Here is a 20,356-nt window from a genome sequence, read left to right as displayed (position 1 = left end):
TCAATGTTTTGAAAAGATGATTCTACCATAGAAAGTAGAGACAAATTTTAACCCTGATGACTTTCTATTTCTTTACATAAAAAAATCTGCAAAGATGGAGAAACATTAAGGATAATCTATAATCATTGTTTTCCCAAGTAGAAATAAATTCTTGTTATCTGCAGCAGTTATTTTCTTTTTTCTTTTTTAAACTTTTTAGTTGACAAATAAAAACTGTATATATTGATGATATACAACCTTGTATTTTGAAATATGCATACCATACTTTGTAGAAATAAATCAAGCTAATTAATGTACGCATTGCTCCATACTTATTTTTTGTGGTGAAAACACTTAAAATCTACTTTCTTAGCAATTTTCAAGAATACCATACATTGTTGTGAACTACAGTCACTATGTTATACAATAGTTCTCCTGAACTTTTTCCTTTTATCTAACAAATAATTTGTATTCATTGACCAATTTTTCCCCAACCCACCCCCCATCCCACAGTAATTATGTTCTATAGAATCACCTTGGACACGGAATTATCAGGTACTAAACATTTTCTAGGAGAAATAGAGATAAATTTCTTCAAGCCTCTTGTCACAACATTCTTATCCATCAATGAATACACAACCTTGTCTTATGTGTGTTTCTGTTTAAAGACACCTTATTTAATATATAGCACCAGCTCATTAACATTGAACTCATGGCCAGCCCTGCTGTCTGTCACTCATGCCTGAATGAAACGTCTTTGCATTTTCTCCATCAGGTACCTCACATTGCCTTCTTGTGGTAGACAAGACTTCAGCACTATGCTTGCAGTCCATGTTAAACAGCAAAATCATCCATGAAAGAAACACAAAAATGCAAACAGTCTGGCACTAAATAGACTACAAAAAGGACACTTGTTTATGGTATGAGAGCTGAAACAAGAAAGCAGAGTGTCACCTTGTTCCATCTCAGGTGAAAACTTAATTTTTTTTTTCTGTTTCGTGTATGTTCAAAAATGAGCATAAAAGCACCAGGAACATTGATTTTGGAATTACAAGTACATTTTAGCAAGTACATTTGCAAACACAGTATCTGTAAATAAGGAGGACATAGAGCGACTTTGTTTGCAACTCCCAATAATTTAAACAATAATTAACTAATGCATTTTTCTGTATCACTGAGTCTCTGGTTGCAATAAATAAGAAGTGATTGTGACTTTCTTAGAAAAGCAACATAATGGAAGGACATGGGAAAACTCAGAAAATCAAGGCAAAATGTAAAGAAAGAGAAAAGATATGAAAGGAGAATCTCCTAGGATTAGGTTGCATTCATTTCTGCATTCCTACATATTTACAGAATTGGTATGTGCTAGGCACTGTTTGCGTTTGAGATACAAAAGTGAACAAACCAGGTCTCTGTCAGTGTGCAATTTACAATTTATTAGAGAAGACAATAAAATGTTAACATATCTTAGAAGTGATGTGTGCTATAGAAACCAAAAGCCATGTCAGTAGGCATCTGGTCTGCCAGGGATGCGAGCAGGCAGGTGGCAATTTTAAGGCCTATTTCTGCTTCTTTAGCAAGTCATGTGAACTCAGCCAATTTTCTTAACTTCACTGCATCTTATATTGTTTCATCTGTGGCTTGGGTATAATAAAAACACCTAGCTCATAGGGTTGTTTGTAGGATCTTTAGGATTATTGCAGGTGAAGCACTTGACACAGTGCCCAGCACACAGTAGGTATGTTTTCTGTTTCATGCTTATGATAATATGCTATTACAATAATGATACAAATGCTGCATAGCCCCTCTGAATCACCACCAGTGTTGGGCCTGTTGAAGATTTGAACTTTTCTAACATATTTGTCAATGGAGAGATTGTCTTTGTCTTAAAGAATATGCTTTCCATAATTGTAGAATAAAGAAAAGGTGGTAACAGAAAACCCAGCCTTGAAAGATACTTGGTGTATCAATTTAATTTTTTCCAATATTTTACATATTCTTTTCTTTCTCATCTTAAGAGAACAAAATGGGTGTGTTCTTCTATGCAGCATTTATAACTTTCTTGCTATAGAGAATGACTTATGACTAAACCTGATAAGGAACAGAGCTTTCACTTTGTGGTTTTCGACAACATAACCCAGATAGAAACAAGTCTGCAGATATTTATGCCTCTCCTTTGTCTCTTTGAAAGTTTAAAATCATCCCCTAATTAAACTGGAAGACATTGTACATGATTTTTTTTTAAAGGCTGTAACAGCAGAGACAGGCTAGCTAGCTATTCAGTTATCTAGTGAATAGCTATTTACCAAACCTCTTTCCTTTTCTTCTCGAGCTCACAGTTATGCTCTATTTACAGACTCCCTTGCAGAGGGACTAGGACCTAACTGAGAAAGGTGAGTAGAAGCCATATCACCACCTCCCAGCCTGACCTATAAAACGTCTCATGGGTAGTCCTGCACGCTTTGTTGCTGCAAATCAGAAGATGCTTGTTAAAGATGGAGAAGTCACAGGATGGAAAGAGCCTAGGTTCTTGAATTAGTTCTTGGTGGATCTACTCACCCATCAACAAAAATAACCAGATTGGACTTTCAATGCGTGAAAAATAAACTTCTATGGGGCTCTAACCATTACATATCTTGAGGTGCATTTACTACAGCATAGAACTTTACCCTAAATGAGAGAATGGAAACCCCTAAGAATTGACTTTAGTGACAGACCTTGATTTCTTCAGGTAGTATAAACGTCTCAGATCTTTACTTATTGATTTCAAAGAAACAAGGACATAGCTGCTCCCATATCCCCATAAATATTGCAGGAGTTGAAAACATTTCTGGGATTGCAACCTAGTCACACTGATAGTAGAGAAAATGGCTGTGCAGTTGATTTGGCTGTACTGTGTCCTGGGATGGTCCCTTCCACTTCTGTTGAATTTATGGTCTCTGTTGGACACACAGTACATCCAATGAAAACTGATCTTGCATCTATAATTATGCCATTGTTTTCAGTAAACATCTGGGAAATGTAATGGCTTGATAATTTCCAGTGAAAATGTGTCCTTCCCTTCCATTCTCTAAAACTTCCCTGAATCTATGAATTGACTTGTTTATCCCTGACCAGTCAAACTGTGAATTTGTGGGAAGAATGTGCAAAACCAATTCAAAAAGCATATAGGAAAGTCAGGATGCTGCTATTAGGAGAGAGAACCCTGCATATACTTCAGGCCTGAGAGAGCTGCCCCAGCCTCACCTGCAGTTGAGAACCACAATCACATCTCCTGCTCCCAGCTCTCCAAATTTCTAGAGACAGACACTCTACAAGCCAGACTCCTTTGCCATAACACTGCTCAAGACGTGCTTCATTTATTTCAATTTCTGATTTGCACTGCGGAGAGAAAAGCAATCTATCATCTCTTAGGGGAAGAAAGCCATTTGGAAGAATCTATTTTGTACATTCATAACAACATTGCTGGTTCTTGATGAATATCAAATAACTGCAGCAAAAGAAAGAAATAGGGAGACAGAGGGGAGGGGAGGAAGGGTGGAGAGAGGAAGATGGGAGGAAGAGAAGGAAGGAAAGAACAAGGGAGGGAGCAAGGAAGGGAGAGAGAATCCTATCAAAGAATCCTCAGAGTTGCCCATAAGCCCAGACACCCGAGTAGTCAACAGGCAAATTTGTTTACTCCTTTTCATAGATGGAAAAACAAGCCATGGAAGTAACTTTTCACATAAAAGTGAATTTAAGGCACCTGAGACTTTAATGTGTGGGCAGATAATAAAATTTCTGTTGAAATGTTTTCACGTATCTGTGCCTAAAATAACATTCTAAGATGTTATCATCCTTTAATTCAGGTTCTCCTTGTAGTTTCCCTTTATCCACCCCCTCCCTGCCCAACAGAGTCAGATCCCTGTTCATTGTATCATGGAAGGTACGAGGAAGAGTGGAAAACAGAAATACCTTATTATTTTTTGGCACTTAATTTATAAAGGGCTGGTTCTTAGGAGACAATGATAGCTACCACGTACACAGTTAGCATGTGCTGGGTGTTATTCCAAGTTCTTTGTTCTTAATTCGTTTAACTCTTACAGCAGTTCTACATCATCCCTATGCTACAGAATGGGAAAATGAGGCAAAGAGAGGTTAACGAAGTTGCCCAGGTGTGTACAGATAGTAAGGGGCAGAGGCAGGGTTTGAACAAAGAAGTCTGGCTCTGAAGTCCAGGCTCTGTGTCACTCCACTGTAGGGTTTTACAACACTATGATGCCTCACTATGCTAACATGCTTTTCTCAAAACCTAAGTAGGGTTTTTGAGGAGATAAATGGCATATGGTTGTAAAGCTTTGGTAAGATCTTTTGCTTACCAACAGTAAGAAAGAAAGACTTGCACACTCAAAAACAGTGCCCTCCTCCAAGTGCCTGGGGGAGGAATGGACATAGGAACAAAGAGGACCTCCAACCTGATCTTGGCACGGCCTCTGGAGGAAGAGAGGGAGAAGGAACGGCTCTGTGTGCAGCTTCTAGAGGTCCCCAGTCCTGGAAAGAAGCAGATTTTCCATAAAACTAATGAGCTCCAGAACCCGTCATTGGCTTAGATCTATCTCTCAGTCCTCAGGAAGAAGTGCTGGCCATGCGTTCACACTGTGACATGCAAAAAATGCTTTAATTACAGTCCATCAAGACCTTTGTTCAATGAGATTGATGCAAAAGTCATTGTGGTTTTTGTCATTACGTTCAATGGCAACAACCTTAATGACTTTGTTTGTTTGTTTGTTTTGTTTTGTTTTGTTTTGAGATGGAGTCTCGCTCTGTTGCCCAGGCTCAAGGGCAGTGGTGCAATCTCAGATCACTGCAAGCTCCGCCTCCCGGGGTCACGCCATTCTCCTGAGTAGCTGGGGCTACAGGTGCCCCCATCATGCCCAGCTAATTTTTGTATTTTTAGCAGAGACGGGGTTTCACCGTGTTAGCCAGGATGGTCTTGATCTCCTGACCTCGTGATCTGCCCGCCTCGGCCTCCCAAAGTGCTAGGTTTACAGGCATGAGCCACCGCGCCCAGCCAGCGACTTTTGCACCAACCTAATAATCTCTCCTCTGTCATGCATCCCCAAGTTGCATGATGGTCCAGTGGCTGCAGGCACGCTTGCCATGTGGCTAAGGGTTCTTTGAGTTGTGTGTGCATTTGTCTGGGTTTAGTGGGATGTGTTTGTATGGCTGAACTCAATACTCAGTATAGTTATGGTAGCTGTCTTGCTGTAGGAAGAACTTCCAGGAGTAATTCTTCCCCACTGGGTCAACCCACTCAAAGGTGCTGGGTCAGGGTTTATTTCCTAATATGAGCTTGTTCTAGAAGTGAGCCTGATGTGGATAGTGCAGGAGAAACAGGTTTTGAAATGAATGGAGGGAGAAACTTGTCTATAATTATCCCTCCAATCATCAGAGGTATAAAACTATCAATTAAGGATTTGGTTTTCATCAATGCTTAGTCACAACAAGATTTCTGATGATTCAATGTTATCTGCAACATGTTTGCATTTCCCCACAATTCATATGTTGAAGCCTTAACCTCCACCCTCCCCCTGTGACTGTATTTGGAGATGATGCTTTAAGGAAGTAATTAGAATAAATGAGATCATAGGGTATGGTTTGATCATATAGATTGGTGAATTTATAGTAGAGGGATTGGATGTCTTTTGGTAGTAACATATTTTGAGTTTGATTGTCATCAAAAGCATCTTGAAGCATCTAGAAGGCAATTCTTTAAAATTCCTTTTTATTCTTCTGTGTTTATGTGTTTTTAAAAAATCAAATATTCCCAATTACATCAATGTATATCTCAACTTCCTGGCAAGGCCACCTGATTATCAGTGGTATTGTCGAGAAAGCACCCTCTTATCAGCACAGAGCCTCATTCCTTTGTATAGTTCACAGGTCTCTGAAAAGCTTCCTGCATGGGCATTAATTGCTATTCAGAGCTAACTCCTAGCGCCAGGAGATTTTTGTCTTTCTGAAGGTTTGCCTGTCAGTGTGACTGGATTATCTGGCTATTAAACTGTGGTCTTTTCAGCATGCCAACCCTCTAAAGAGATTGTGCTAGCAACTCAAGAGATAAAGAAGTGACTTTCTGTAAGTGTAAGCAAACTCCAGCCTTACTCTTAGAAACAACTGACAATCCAATGTGCTACTTAATCAATATGCAAACAGCTACTGCATGGCCTCTGGGTGCTGGACACTACCGGAACGTTAGCACTGTAGGAGTTCAGTCAGGCTGGTGGGAAAAATATTGGTTATAATAGCCACAAACCCTCTTGGAAGGCCTGAGAGTTTGCATAACTTTGGTAATAGATCTGGCTGCAGGCGGCCTGGTCACTTTACCTTTAGTTAAATAAATTAGAGTAGTAACAAAGGAATATGCGGAAGTTATCTATGTAGCTTGTTTACTCGTGTGGTCCTAAGACTAAACTTTGATCTACTGTTGGTGCTTAATTGCTTTCTACTCTGGAAGTCCACAATGTCAATTACCCTCTAGTGGTGTTGACTCAAGCCCTTGTCAATTAATCTTTATTGAATAAATATGGGTCTCACTTGCAAGGCCGCAGTCGCAACTGTTTACAGCACTCTGCTTGGGGTCTGTAAGCGGCTCAGACACTCAGCCGGACTAGCAAAACAAAATATCTGTGTGTCAGTGTACTTCATTCATCCGTCGCTGGGTCAGGGTCTGCGGGACAGACCCCCGCATAGCACCATGCTGGGTAACATCCATCAGACGAGGATTTTAAAAGTTAGGCTGTTGGGTTTGTTTTAAGGTGATCTGCTTTCTAATTTTGGAGTTGGAGAATTCAGAGAGGAGAGGAATTGAGGAGATAGGCCAGAGACTAAGCATATTTCCTGCTTTGTCATGGAGAAGAGGATTAATAAAACATGAATTGTGAACAATCAGAATAGAAACGATGTAATACTTAAACATTATGAGATTATAGTTGATTGGGTTTTCTTTTCATCCTTTTTATGTTTTGGCCAATTATTTAATATTACTTGCATGGTTAAAATAGGATGAAGGTAAAATAGTACCTGTATTACTCAGGATGCTTCAGCTCTAGAAGGATAAATACCCAACCAGCAGCAGCTTCACCCAGAAGGAACATGAATTGCTTCCTTCACAAGAATGGGGAAATCTGTGGTTCTGTGCCTTTGTTCAGGTTTCCATGATGTCATGTGAGGTTTAACCACTTTTCCTCTTTCTTCACTGTCATCCTCTCTGTTTTGGCTTTTTCCCCTCTTGGCTGTCATCTCATGGTGACAAGATGGGGGGAGCAGTGCCAAGCATTACATGTGTGTCCCAAGCAGGAAGGAAGAAGGTGACAAAGTGGCTTTCATCTTAGAGATTTCCCCAGCAGACACTCCCCCTTTCGCTGAAGAGAAGCCAAGAAAACCACTGTCTGATAAAGGGGATCTTGATGGTCGTGATTTTCATCGGTGGCCAATCAGAATCTATGTACTGTGGGTGGGCTGTGGCCAATCAGAATCTATGTACTGTGGGTGGGCTGTGGCCAATCAGAATCTATGTACTGTGGGTGGGCTGTGGCCAATCAGAATCTATGTACTGTGGGTGGGCTGTGGCCAATCAGAATCTATGTACTGTGGGTGGGCTGTGGCCAATCAGAATCTATGTACTGTGGGTGGGCAGTGGCCAATCAGAATCTATGTACTGTGGGTGGGCTGTGACCAATCAGAATCTATGTACCGTGGGTGGGCATGTTGCACTGCAGTCACATCAGGATTCTATCAGCAAGAAAATTCCCACATGGGTGGACAAGCAAAAATGTCAGTCCCTACCTTCACCACCCTCGTTTCCACTCGTGTCGAGAGCCCTAAAGATGACTTGATTCTCAGCTGGGGCTCTTCTATGAAGAGCTGGTAGCCATAAGGAACAGAAAAGAAAACTTCTGATTCTGAATCTATCAACTTAGCCTCTGACACTGCACACAATGCTGCATCCTACAGCCCCCACTTTTTTGGGTAGACGGCCATCAGAATCCAAAGTTTATATTATTCTGAAGATCTGTTTGTTGTAAACAACAAACATATACCAAAAAAAGGCCCATATACAAGTAAAACAAACAAAAAAGGTTTGTTTATGCTTCTAAGATTCATTCTAAGGGGTTTTTTGAATTCAAAATTGTTTGTTTTACTTGTATATGGCCCTGTGAATTTTCCAATAGAAAAGAGTCATGCTTCTGTATAAGTGCTAAGAACATGCCCCTGGAGAAATTGGAGACAGCCAGTTATCTGCTTGAGGAAATCTTATGGGGAAATATATTTCTTTCACACATCTGTGGGAGAAAGAGAAGTAAGGAACAGGGGAATGGAAAGAGCCACTTCCAATCAATTAATCCACCAAAGCCACCTTTTGCAGATGGCCCCGTGATTGGTGTCCTCCATCCTGCAGCCTTGGCTTGATGCTTAGGTCTTGTATGTATGTGAGCTGAGCAGTCTTCTCTTAAGATGCCTGAAGTCCCACTACTAACAAGATCTTTAAGCATTTCCCTTTCTAGTCTTCTGCTGTGAAAACAAAAACAGGTCTTCTAGGGCACAAGAAGGATAAATAACACGAGGAGACCCTAACGTTACATTGGTGGTATGAGATTAAAGACACTGTTTTGTTTTTTGTTTTTTGTTTTTGTCTGTGTGAGGCGGAGTTTCGTTCATCGCCCAGGGTGGAGTGCAGTGGTGCGATCTCAGCTCACTGCAACCTCCACCTCCCAGGTTCAAGCAATTCTCTTGCCTCTGCCTCCCGAGTAGCTGGGATTACAGGCATGAGCCACCATGCCTGGCTAATTTTTGTATTTTAGTACAGACTGGGTTTCACCATGTTGTTCAGGCTGGTCTTTAAGTCCTGACCTCAGGTGACCCACCCACCTTGGCCTCCCAAAGTACTGGGATTACAGGCATGAGCCACCATGCCCAGCCTAAAAATGCTTTTATTCCTTGTGAAAGAAATTGACAGAAGGAGCATCCTGGACAAAGTGGAACAATCAGGGTGGTCACACCTTATGCTGTTGTGTGCTTCTAAAGACCCCATGAGCATGAAAATTAGACATGGTCAAAATGGCTCAATAAATTCAACAGAGACAGTGTTTTCCTCCACGGTCACAGATCACCAGTCATTTGTTGTACCACAAGACCCAGGACCTGACACATGTCTTCCCTTACCATCTCCTTTTTGAGAGATTACCAACACTCAATCAAGGTGAGGTTTTCTTGCTGCAGCAATTATAACAAACTCAGCTCTACCTCATCAACATGTTTGTCTGATGGTATTTCTGGGGTAGCTGATAGTTGACACTAAGAAGCCTAAGATTAGAGACATAATTACACATTTAAGGTCTCCTAGTATCATAACCATACTCTGCCCTTTGAGGAGAGTATATCAACCACTGGTATTTCAGCCATTGCTTTATGGCTTTGTATTGGTATTTTCCCATTTCGCCCACTTAAACTCTTTCAGCAGTGGTGTCTGTGCTCAGATAAGAAGCAAATCTGTAATTCGTATGAGGTGGATAGGATGTCGCTGTTAGAATTTCATTGCCAGGAGGGAGAAGAAACACCAGCGAATAAAGAAAGTCTTTAGAGGACCTCAAGTCATTTAACCCCTCAGAAAGCCGTAATGTAAGACATAAGAGACAGATTTTAATTGAGCTGGTATCCTCAATGTCAGGCCAGCCTGCAGCATGCTCTCCCATGGGTGTTTATTGTCCCAATTTCCCACATAAAACAGAGGGTGTTTCGTCTGTGGAAATTCCTTGCAGGGAGTTTGGCTCTCAGCTGTTCTCAGCCTGAAGAGGAGGTTCAAAGAGGTATTGGAACCCTTGTGAAAAGGTTAAGTTTTCTAGAAATAATGAGTGGTCAACAGATCCTACTACATAAGAAACAATCTTCTTACTGCTTCTGAGGAGTAGAAAAAGAGGACTAGAAGAGGCAACGCTTAATCTAAAATATTACTAATAATGAAATTTGGGGCATGTCAAGAGGTTGCCACTCAGATCCTAGCCGACCCAAGGCCCAAGCAGAAGACTGAGGCTACCTGGGTGGAGGATGTCAATCATGAGAGGCAGGTGCAAATGTGGCTTTCCAGAAATAACACAAGGAGCTAGGGAGTGTGTCAGACTCATTTATGGCCTCTGGATTCATAGCCAGAAAAGTAGGTAAAGAGGCAGCCATGACCACCGGATGATAGGCCTCCCAGCAGGCAAGATGTCTCAAGGTGGTTTGTGGTCCACACTGACTGGGGTCTCACTGATAGTAGCAGGTTGTAGGGTCACACCTTCACTAAGTATGTTATTTCACTTTCCTCCCCAACAAGAGCACTGCTCCCTGTGGGTTGCCTGAAGATTTAAGCTACTTAATATATACTTAGTTGCCATAAAATACCATGAGGGCTGTGTTGCTTATTGGGTGTGCTTACTCTCATTTTACAAGGATATGAATTGACTTTTTTTATTTTATTTTATATTTTATTTATTTTATTTTATTTTATTTTATTGTGAGTCAGTTCCTGCCTTATGAGGCACAAGTGTGAATCCAACCCAACTCACAGAATAATAGCAAATCAACAGTGAACCTCCCCAACCCACTGGCCCCAAGATGCTGTTCTGCAGCTGGTTCATACTGAAGTTCTGTCTGAGGTCAGAGACTTACACATTTTAAGGATTTTGTTTTATTCCAAGCCATTTGTTTTTCCTTATATCTCAGATTTGCCTGTATATGAAAATATGCTGCATAAATTATAATCTTTGCTCCTAATGTGTATTGCTAAGTTGCTTGTCACTTTTAGCAGCAGTTTCTGTTTAATGACCATTCTCCTTTTAATTCAAGTATTAAGAATCTGTAAAAGACAAAGTGCATATGGTAATACTTCATAACCCCTTGTTAATTTATTATGTATTAGTATGCTCAGTAGCCACCATATATAGCCTGAATAGAGCCTACTTTGTTACACTCTCCAAAATTCTTGTGCTAATGCAATGAGACAATCTTTGCTCAATAGCAGAACAGTGTCTGACATATGCTAAGCGCTCAATAAAAATCGCTAGTACTTTTATTAAAGATATTTAAGTTATTCACTTATTAACTCTGCATGGAACAACTGTACAAGAGGCGCTGTGCACACCAGTCAAGAGAGAAGGCATGTTTATTTAGACTAAACTTAGTCTAGGTTTTGAGATCCCAGGAGCATGGCCAGATACTGGGGAAGAGTAAGATAAGTTTACACAGCCTGGGCAAAATGGTGAAACCTCGTATCTACTAAAAATACAAAAAAAATTAGCCGGGCATGGTGAAGGGTGCCTGTAAGCCCAACTACTCGGCAGGCTGAAGCAGAGAATTGTTTGAACCCAGAGGCAGAGGTTGCAGTGAGCTGAGATCATGCCACTGTACTCCAGCCTAGGCAACAGAGTGAGACTCCATCTCAAAAACAAATAAAAAAAGGTAAGTTTACACTTGTTGCTTGAGCTTCTCTTTAATTCATTTAATTTTATAGTTATACAACAACAGATTAGCTTGGTTTTATCTGTATTTACTCTTAGAGTTTAACCCAGCAATGGATGGCTCATTCCTGGGAGAAGAGGAAACGACATGACAGTGTGCTATAACTGGTGACAAAGCCTTAGTGGCAGAGCCAGAATCAACAGCCATCTGCCCCCAGCGTTAGCATTTTTCTCAGTGTCAATAATAGCAATATTAACTGAGATGTATCCATGTTTACTCCATCACAGATAACTTACTTAATTTGCCCAAGACCCTGGTGAGGGATTAGCCTCATTAAACAACTCTTTATGAAACAAATTTTAAATCAACACAGGAGACCCTCAGACTCCAGATTTTGTGCTCATTATATGTAGTTTTTTTCCCAGGTCTTTCTACTTTTAAATATTTTAGGTGATAGAATTATAATTTAAAAAAATGAACTTAACAGTGCTAAGCCTTAAGTTCAATATTATGTTCAGAGAAAGCTTTCCAAAAAGGGAAAAGCAATGAAAATAAAACCTTGTCAGGTTTAGTACTTTTTTTACTATTCTCAATTTCATTTTCTATTATGGTTTTAAAGGTAGAAAAGATATATTTTAATCTTTTTGTTATTTGTTTTAATATTGAAGGCCTCTCAGGGGTGTACTACCCAGAATCTCTGCTCACATTTCCCTGCCTTACCTTTTCCCCCAGAGACACAGGTGTTTGTATCATCTGCCCCTCTCTGAGCTTTTGGGGGACCCCTCCCTGGTGCAATGCTTCACATTTAGCTGCAACATTACCATAGGTTGATTGAAGGATCTCCTGGAAGTGCTGCCTCATCTCTCTTCCACATGGCCAAAGTCAAAGCAAGCAGAAAGAGGCATATAGAAGCCCCTCCACTGAAAATACAAAGAGCCCACTGGGAATTTATTTTTTCTCATTCAGAAAAAGGTGACATTTTACTACCCTCATAGAGAAAGTAGAAATTTTCTCTTCTCAGAAATATCCATGAGGATTGATACTGGCTATTGATTGAAGTTTAAATCTGACATTCACTTCTATTATTCCATGAATATCATGTTTCATGGATCTCGACATGTTGATGGTGTCTAGCACAGCCTTAGACTGCAGTCACAGCAAGAAGCTGAGGACTCACCAGTAGAACATTCTTGAAACAAACTTCTTAAATGTTTTCTGAAATGCACTTAAGGACATTTCCTTGCATATCCTCATTCATCTATCTAAATCCCTATTTTGCTAAATTCAAACCTTAGCAGTACAAACTTTAAAGACAAAGTGTTTTCATATTCACTACTCACTGGAAAAATTAGCTCTTCCTACTATTGTTCCTAGAACTGTACCCTTTAAACGTCTGGAAAGCAGTGGAAAGGCAGAACAATGGGTCTAATTACGGAGATGTTCTAGTTTTAATTTTAATCACCTAGTAGTACCCAGACTATTATTTATGTGATCATGAAAAATAAAAATAAAAACTAATTGTGTGGGTAAACTCTGATTTTAAAAATCATTTTTCTAATATTTAGCCTTGTCGGCACACATAAAAGAAATATTTTTGCATTTATAATATTTTAGGGCTAAAGTACACTGATTAAATGTACTGTTTTGAGCAAATCATAAGTAATGCAGCCTTTACATTTTGGACTATCAAAAATGCCATCCACATTTAATTACATTTCATCACCAATCTTTCTTAACAGCCATTTAAGGCTTTCAACTCATCAGAACAACATCCAGTTATAAAGAGGGTCTTCTAGTCCAATAACAACCACTTCCTAGGTGTATGTCAACAATGAATTCATTCCCTGATTACCTTAACAAAGATGAGTTGCATGCTTTCTAAGAGCCAGGTGTTTTGTTAGGTTTATTCATATTTGTTTTATAACTTCACATATGTTAGCATCATCACTTTATAGGAAAGAAAACTAAAGATTAGAGAGTTTAAGTAGTTTGCCCAAAAAACACTTTATCATTAAGTTTGAATTTGGATCTGTGGCTTCCTCTGTAACCAAATATTACAATTTCAGCATCAACTTTTCTCATTGGAAAGGGCATTGAAATGGTGTTTTAGTGGGTCATCCTACTAAACACTTCCTTCCTTCCTTCTTTTCTTTCTTCTTGACTTTACTGGGATTTTAAAGAAATCTCTTTTTCTAGCAATACAAAGGTTTGAGTAAGCAAAATATTTCTGTCAAAGTGATAATTTGTCTATGTGAAGCAAGACATCTCAACTTACTGAAAACTTTATTTTTAAATTCCAAGCCTGCTCTCTAGTTGGTGACACACATCTGAATCTCAGAGGAAAGTTTTGGCCCCAGTAAAGATGTGGCAGTCATCAGCCTAGGGACAGTACCTGGAACAAAGAAACAAAAAATTATAAAAATGGGTGAGATATCAAAGGAGAGTGTGTGGATTGAGAAGACCAGTTGGCTGAGACAAAAAACAGCCAACCAACTAATCAAAAAACAAGCCAGCCCTCAGGGAACAGGCTCATGCAGAAGGCAGGCAGAGGCCAGGGAACCATGCAGGAGTAAGAGGATGGCAACTGAAGTCAGAGAGAGGCCTGGTGGCTGAGAAAACCGCAAGAAATAAAGAAGAGTTGGGTATAAATCTACTACCTTAAATCTGAATTATCAAGGTCAATCTTTAACCAAAATCAATATCTAAACGTTGCCAAAGAATAATAACAACCCACTGGACAACCAGGATCCCGAGATCCTGGTCTCTAAAACTAACTCAGCTGGAAGAATCCAGGACTCACTGGAGACTGGCTGGTTCCAAGTCTTGGGGCAAAAATAAATTCAGAAGGTGGCAGCAACTTGCTGATATTGCTGGAAAGCAAGAAAACATTTTAAATATCAAAAGGAATGCTAAAGGGGCAGAGAAATTTAATAAAAGGCTTTTATAAGCCCAGTTGTTCAAAGCTTTAAAAACAAAACTCACAGCAATGGATTATTGAAATAAGTTGAGTTAATGAAAGGAGGCGAGTTAATTATATTCAAAGAAAAAAAGGATTCAAAAGGGAGATAATAAGATGTTTTCACTGGAATAAGTGTGCAGCATTTGTGTGTGTCTCTCTCTGAGTGTGTGTGTGTGAGAGAGAGGGAGAGAGAGAGAATTTTACTTATTCTTTTAATCACATGGACATATGTATGTGTGACAAAATTAATGGTATCAATTGTATGATGCTTTAGAATATATTGGAATTGAACTATAGTAATGTTTTATAATAACTGACATTTTATGTGTTCTGTCTATTATTTAGGATTTATTAAGTAATAAAAGAACAGCCATTTTAAAATGTCATTTAATTTCTCTAAGGAAATTTAAAGAATGTGGAACTGAATTTGGTACTGAATGTTCAAAGGCCTAAAAGTTTTTTCTCAGTCTTCATGTAATTTAAACAAAACCACGTAAATTTTGTTGTGAGTGTTTCTCCTTTTCTACTCCTGAGTGCAATGAATGACTGGTTTTTATTCTGGTAATGATATGGCTGTAGGTGCCTGCAATGAAATTAAAATTAATTGCATCAATTGTATGATTTTTTTTTGTCCCAGAGAGCCTGGATCAATAGAAGTCCAGTTTCCATCAGGCAATTATCAACAGTGCCCAAACAGGACTGAAAATATTTATTTGATTTGTCAGTAAACGTGGAGTAGGGTGACCTCAGCAGAGCCAATTCAAATGATTGAGCATTGAGGCAGGAATACTGGAAGGTGTGTGTCATTGTCGGTATTAGTCCCTAAAATGAAAGAGCCAGACAGAAACACATGAAGTGTGCAGAATGTCAATGTGTGTGTATTTCATAATGTCTGGAAGTGGCCCTGCCAGGAAAGAAGAATATGGAAAATGTGCAGAACAAAATCAGTAGCTGATACATCAGTCTCACCAAAGGCTAAAGCAACTGAGCAGGAAGTCTGACTCCAATCAGAACTGGGCAATGTGGGACTGGAATCCAAGGTGTTGGGCTGTAAGGTCATTGCACTTTGAAACATGGACAAATAAGACACTTGAAAAGGCCGAACAAGGCAGTCCATGGGGTGAGAAAAATTACCCAGTGTATCTGCTGCTCCAGAGCTGCTCCCAGCTGAAGATCTCTAATCTTTAGCTAATTGAATCCCACTGAGGAGATAACTTCAACAATTTTGAAGAATAAATTCCAGTTTGCCTAGGATAGTAATTCCAATTTTCTGGAAATGTTAAAATGATTTCCTTAGTATCTCTTTAAGCTCAGGAAAATTTAGAATCAACAAAACAGATGATGAATTACATCAAATCTGTATATTTTATTTATTTGCTAAGGTAAGGAGTAATTGGGGAATTTTTTTGTACTTGAAACATTTGTAATTGGTAAGACAATTTGTGTTATTAGGTTACAGATTCATCTTTCTTTTCCAGTTAAAATGCAATTTAGAAATCAATTTTTGACTTTTGTCTTTAAGTTGAAAAGTATAAGAAATTAATCTAAATACAAAAACAATAATAGAATGTAAAAATAACATTTATTGATTATATTTCTGGGCTTGTTTAAATACTTAAGATAGTTTTGCTTATTAAATAGCATATGAATTGCTTAACAAGATAGTGGATATATTCAATTTACAAATACAGTTTAAAATATTTAAAGAAATTTAGTTAAGGCTTTCAAAATTATCTTATAAATATCCAAATAGATTTGCAAATAAAATATTAAGACTTGTAAGTTGAACATAATGACTTATGGAAAATCTTAAGTTTGGCATTTTATTTACTTGAATATTTTGATTAGTAATTTAAAAGGCAAGGAGCCACAGATAGTCTTCTCTATGCACTGAAGCCACCCTTCAAGGCAGCAACTGATACTAACAAAGTGGAATGAGCTGCTCTGGGACATGGACCACTCTGGGAGGGTGGATGGAAAGAGAGAGGAGCAGGAAACAGAAGCTCATTCATGGAAACCACAGGAGCAATAAACCAGAGCTGCCAAGAAAAGCACAGAGGATCTTCAAAATATAATACTAGGGGGAATATAGATCTAGACCGCAGTGCAATATTTGTGAATTTAAAACACATGCATACACAACCTGTAATTACACACTATGCAAAGATTCAAAGATACCACACAAGGGCATACGTCAAGCACATGGGCACCTCCACAAGGAAGGGGTAATGGTAGATGAGACAGGGGAAAAAATGAGAGGGCCTGGCAGGAACAATCGTGATAGGACCATAAACTAAGGAGTAGGATCAACCAAACCCATGGCTACCTGTGTTTTCAATTGTTTTAAAAGAAAAAAGAAAAGAAAACAAGGACAGAAAGGAGAGACGGAGGAAAATGAACTAACAACCATACACTGGGGTTGATTCTATCCTGATCTGATTTGCGAAAGGCTCTTCAACTCAGCCTTCCTGTTGCAGGTTGGAAAAAAAATAAAAAAAAATATATATATATATATATATAGTTTCTAGTGGGAAACTAGATATATATATCTTCAGACTCACTTGGCTCAATAAAATACCAAACTTCATGGTAGTTACTATTCTAAGAGCAACTTCTTTCTTTTGCCTGTCCCATCACTGGGATCTGATAAACACTAAATATTTGTGATAATTATGAGAATAGTAACTGGCGTCTGCATTTCCAAATGTGTGGATGAAGATAAGGTTCCCTTCTCAGTTTGTTAAGTGTTACCATTTCTCACCATCCCCCAAATTTGTACAAGTCATTCTGAAATGAAACATCAACTATTCGCACATTAACTGAAGCAATTAATTTTTGCCCCTTCTTCCCTCTTTTTGTTCCAATCATTAAGAAATGTGAGAAACTAATTAGTCTTTATGTAAATTTAAATTAAATCATGTAAATTTTGCTGTGGGTGTTTCTCCTTTTCTACTCCTGAATGCTTTGAATGAATATTATTTATTCTGGTAATGAGATGGCTGCATGTGCGTGTGATGAAATTAAAATTAATTGCATCAATTATATGATTGTTTTTTGTCCCAGAGAGTTTGAACTAATGGAAGTCCAGTTTCAATTAGGCAGTTACCACCCATGCCCAAACAGGACTGAAAGTATTCGATTTGTCAGTAAAAGTGGACTAGGGGGCCAGGCACAGTGGCTCACACCTGTAATCCCAGCACTTTGGGAGGCCGAGGCAGGCGGATCATGAGGTCAGGAGATTGAGACCATCCTGGCTAACAAGGTGAAACCCCGTCTCTACTAAAAATACAAAAAAAAAAAAAAATAGCCAGGTGTGGTGGCTGGCGCCTGTAGTCCCAGCTACTCGGGAGGCTGAGGCAGGAGACTGGCGTGAACCCGGGAGGTAGAGTTTGCAGTGAGCCGAGATCGTGCCAGTGCACTCCAGCCTGGGCGACAGAGTGAGACTCCGTCTCAAAAAAAAAAAGTGGACTAGGGATTTCTGCAGAAGCCTCTGACATTCCCACACTTTACCCCAGGACAAACTTCAAGGTGGGAAACTGGTCAACAAAATAAAGGTAAGAGTTTCCAATTTCCAAAGGTGGGAATTGTCTCTGTAGGACAGAGGTGCAGAAACACTTTCCCATAAAATACCAGATAGTGCATATTTTAGACTTTGTGGAAGAAGAGGCAAAATTGAGAATATAACATAAGTACAAGAAAGGAAACTCCTGGTTTCTCCACCCCATCTGCTATTTCCATGTTACTCACCACTTCAGATGCTGGGCTGCAGTGCTGTGAGCCTGCCAGCTGGATGGAGCCTCTGAGAGTGGAGGGGGAATCAGGGTGGAGCTTGGTATCTGCAGCCCACAGTGCTTGCCCACTCAATCCCTGACTGCTGGACATAAGAAAAACAGGCAGCTGCTTGGAGTTGGTTCACAGGCCATGGTCCACTGACCCTTACTCTAAGGAGCCATATCTACCCATAAAATGAACAATCCATGGATGAAGACGCTTAATTGAGAAAAGGGAGTATAATAAATACCAGATGAGAGGGCAGGTCTTTAATCTGGGTGATGGCAGGAGCAATGGATTCACCAAACCCCTTTAATTTTCCTGCTAGCCACCCTACTGGACTATATTGCCCAGCATCCCTTGCAGTTAAGTTGGGGTCATGTGACTGGGCTGTGGCCAATAAAAATGATGTGAGCCTGGCAGTAGAACTTTCTGCAAGATTCCGGATTCCAGGGTGGCCATAGCAGCTGTGTGTTATGGGGTCATAATACAGAAAGACCAGGGTCTTCAAATGACTACATAAAGCAGAGGTTTTACCACCGCCTCCCACACTTGGGATTGTAATGCAAAGAACAAATAAATCTTTATTGATGAAAACCACTGGCATTTGGGGGTTGTTACAGCAGTCAGAAGACTGTGACTAATAGAGGCAGCAAGGAATAGAGGGGAGAGAGAACGGTGCCCATGTGTGTTATCCTGCAAAAGGGGCTCACTGTCCAATGTGCTGGAAGCCAGTACTATGACAGCGGGTTTCTGAGAATAGGAAAGCTTTATACTGCAAGTTGACTCACAAGGAGACAGGAGTGAAGCTCAAACCTGTGCTAGTTTCTATTAGAAAAGGTTCACAGGGTGGATTCTGAGATTAGTAGGTAATTGGAAGGAAAGGGGAGGTCTGGAAAGTCCTTGGGCATGTACAATTATCTTTTTGTGCTAACTCATGTGCAATTGCAGGGGAAGTTAGTATGAAACATGCAGTGAAAATTCAGGCTGTGACGTCAGTAGGCTCGTCCTGTACAAACTCCAGTCATCCATATTGGTTCCACCTGATTTCAGTCAGTTATTTTTATCTCATAAGCAAAGTTTCAGTGCTTCAGCAAGTTGTTTCTTTTCTTTCTTTCTTATTTATTTATTTATTTATTTATTTATTTATTTTGAGATGGAGTCTCACTCTGTTGCCCAGGCTGGAGTACAGTGGCGTGATCTCGGCTCACTGCAAGCTCCACCTCCCGGGTCCACACCATTCTCCTGCCTCAGCCTCCTGAGTAGCTGGGACTACAGGCGCCCGCCACCACGCCCAGCTAATTTTTTGTATTTTTAGTAGAGACGGGGTTTCACCATGTTGGCCAGGATGGTCTCGATCTCCTGACCTTGTGATCCACCCGCTTCGGCATCCCAAAGTGCTGGGATTACAGGCGAGAGCCACTGCTCCCGACCATTGTTTCTTTTCTTATCTGCCATCCCACATCCTCGAGAATTTCTGTGAGCTATTGGTTTCTTTAACTTTTGGGGGCAGAGTTTCATGTGTGCCCCACAAAGTCCTAATAGTTCCATAATGAGGGACTCACACCTCCTAGAGAGGGGATGTTTCTGAAGGGGTCATCACTGAGGAGCAGAGCTGGACTAATACAAGATGAGACAAGGCATGCCAAGATAGAGGGCAGCCTTCTCAGTGAGAGGCTGTCATTTTCAGAGAGAAGTAAGCTGTGTTTTCTCCATTTCATCTGCCTCCTGGTAAGCTATCATCCTATGGTATCTTTGAGATGAGGCACCCATACTGTGCTCTGAAAGGAACAATAAAATTACCTGAGAGTCTTCAAACTAGGTGAGAGATAAAGGACAATGTTAGAAGAGGAGTATCCACAAAACCATGAGTATACAGAATAAGAAGAAAATATAAACTGAGAATAGAGGGAGTCAGCAACAGTGGAAGATGCAGATTTTAGGTAAATGTGCCGTGTATGAACGCCACAGGATAGCCAACCTTATGTTGTCTATCCTAGAGGAGTCACTAGGGAAATATCCTAGCAAAATTACTTTGTTTAACATGGAATTTTCAACAATCAGAACTTACAGAGCACAGTGGTTAAGAGTGTGGGCTTGGAAGCTGGACTGTGTGAGTTAAATCTTGTAACATTTGCCAAGTCTGGGACCTAAAGCAAATTTTCACCA

General features: G+C 39.9%; 1 long non-coding RNA gene across 2 annotated transcripts; it reads right to left on the bottom strand.

Moving 5' to 3' along the window:
• Positions 1 to 203: 203 nt before the first annotated feature.
• On the bottom strand, positions 204 to 18,574 carry LOC129010586 (uncharacterized). Of its 2 annotated transcripts, XR_008493033.2 has the most exons (5): positions 18,438 to 18,574; positions 18,164 to 18,290; positions 13,733 to 13,849; positions 12,279 to 12,377; positions 10,668 to 10,855 (listed from the first exon to the last, which is right to left on the bottom strand). It is a non-coding gene; the product is annotated as an uncharacterized LOC129010586 (long non-coding RNA). The 2 variants fall into 2 exon arrangements; XR_008493032.1 differs by lacking the exon at positions 10,668 to 10,855 and adding an exon at positions 204 to 3,360 and having other exon boundaries at positions 18,164 to 18,539.
• Positions 18,575 to 20,356: the final 1,782 nt, after the last annotated feature.

Source organism: Pongo pygmaeus, chromosome 10 (assembly GCF_028885625.2).
Source record: "Pongo pygmaeus isolate AG05252 chromosome 10, NHGRI_mPonPyg2-v2.0_pri, whole genome shotgun sequence".
NCBI lineage: Eukaryota > Metazoa > Chordata > Mammalia > Primates > Hominidae > Pongo > Pongo pygmaeus.
The sequence above is the reverse complement of the archived record's forward strand: the minus strand, read 5'-3'. Positions and strand labels throughout refer to the sequence as shown.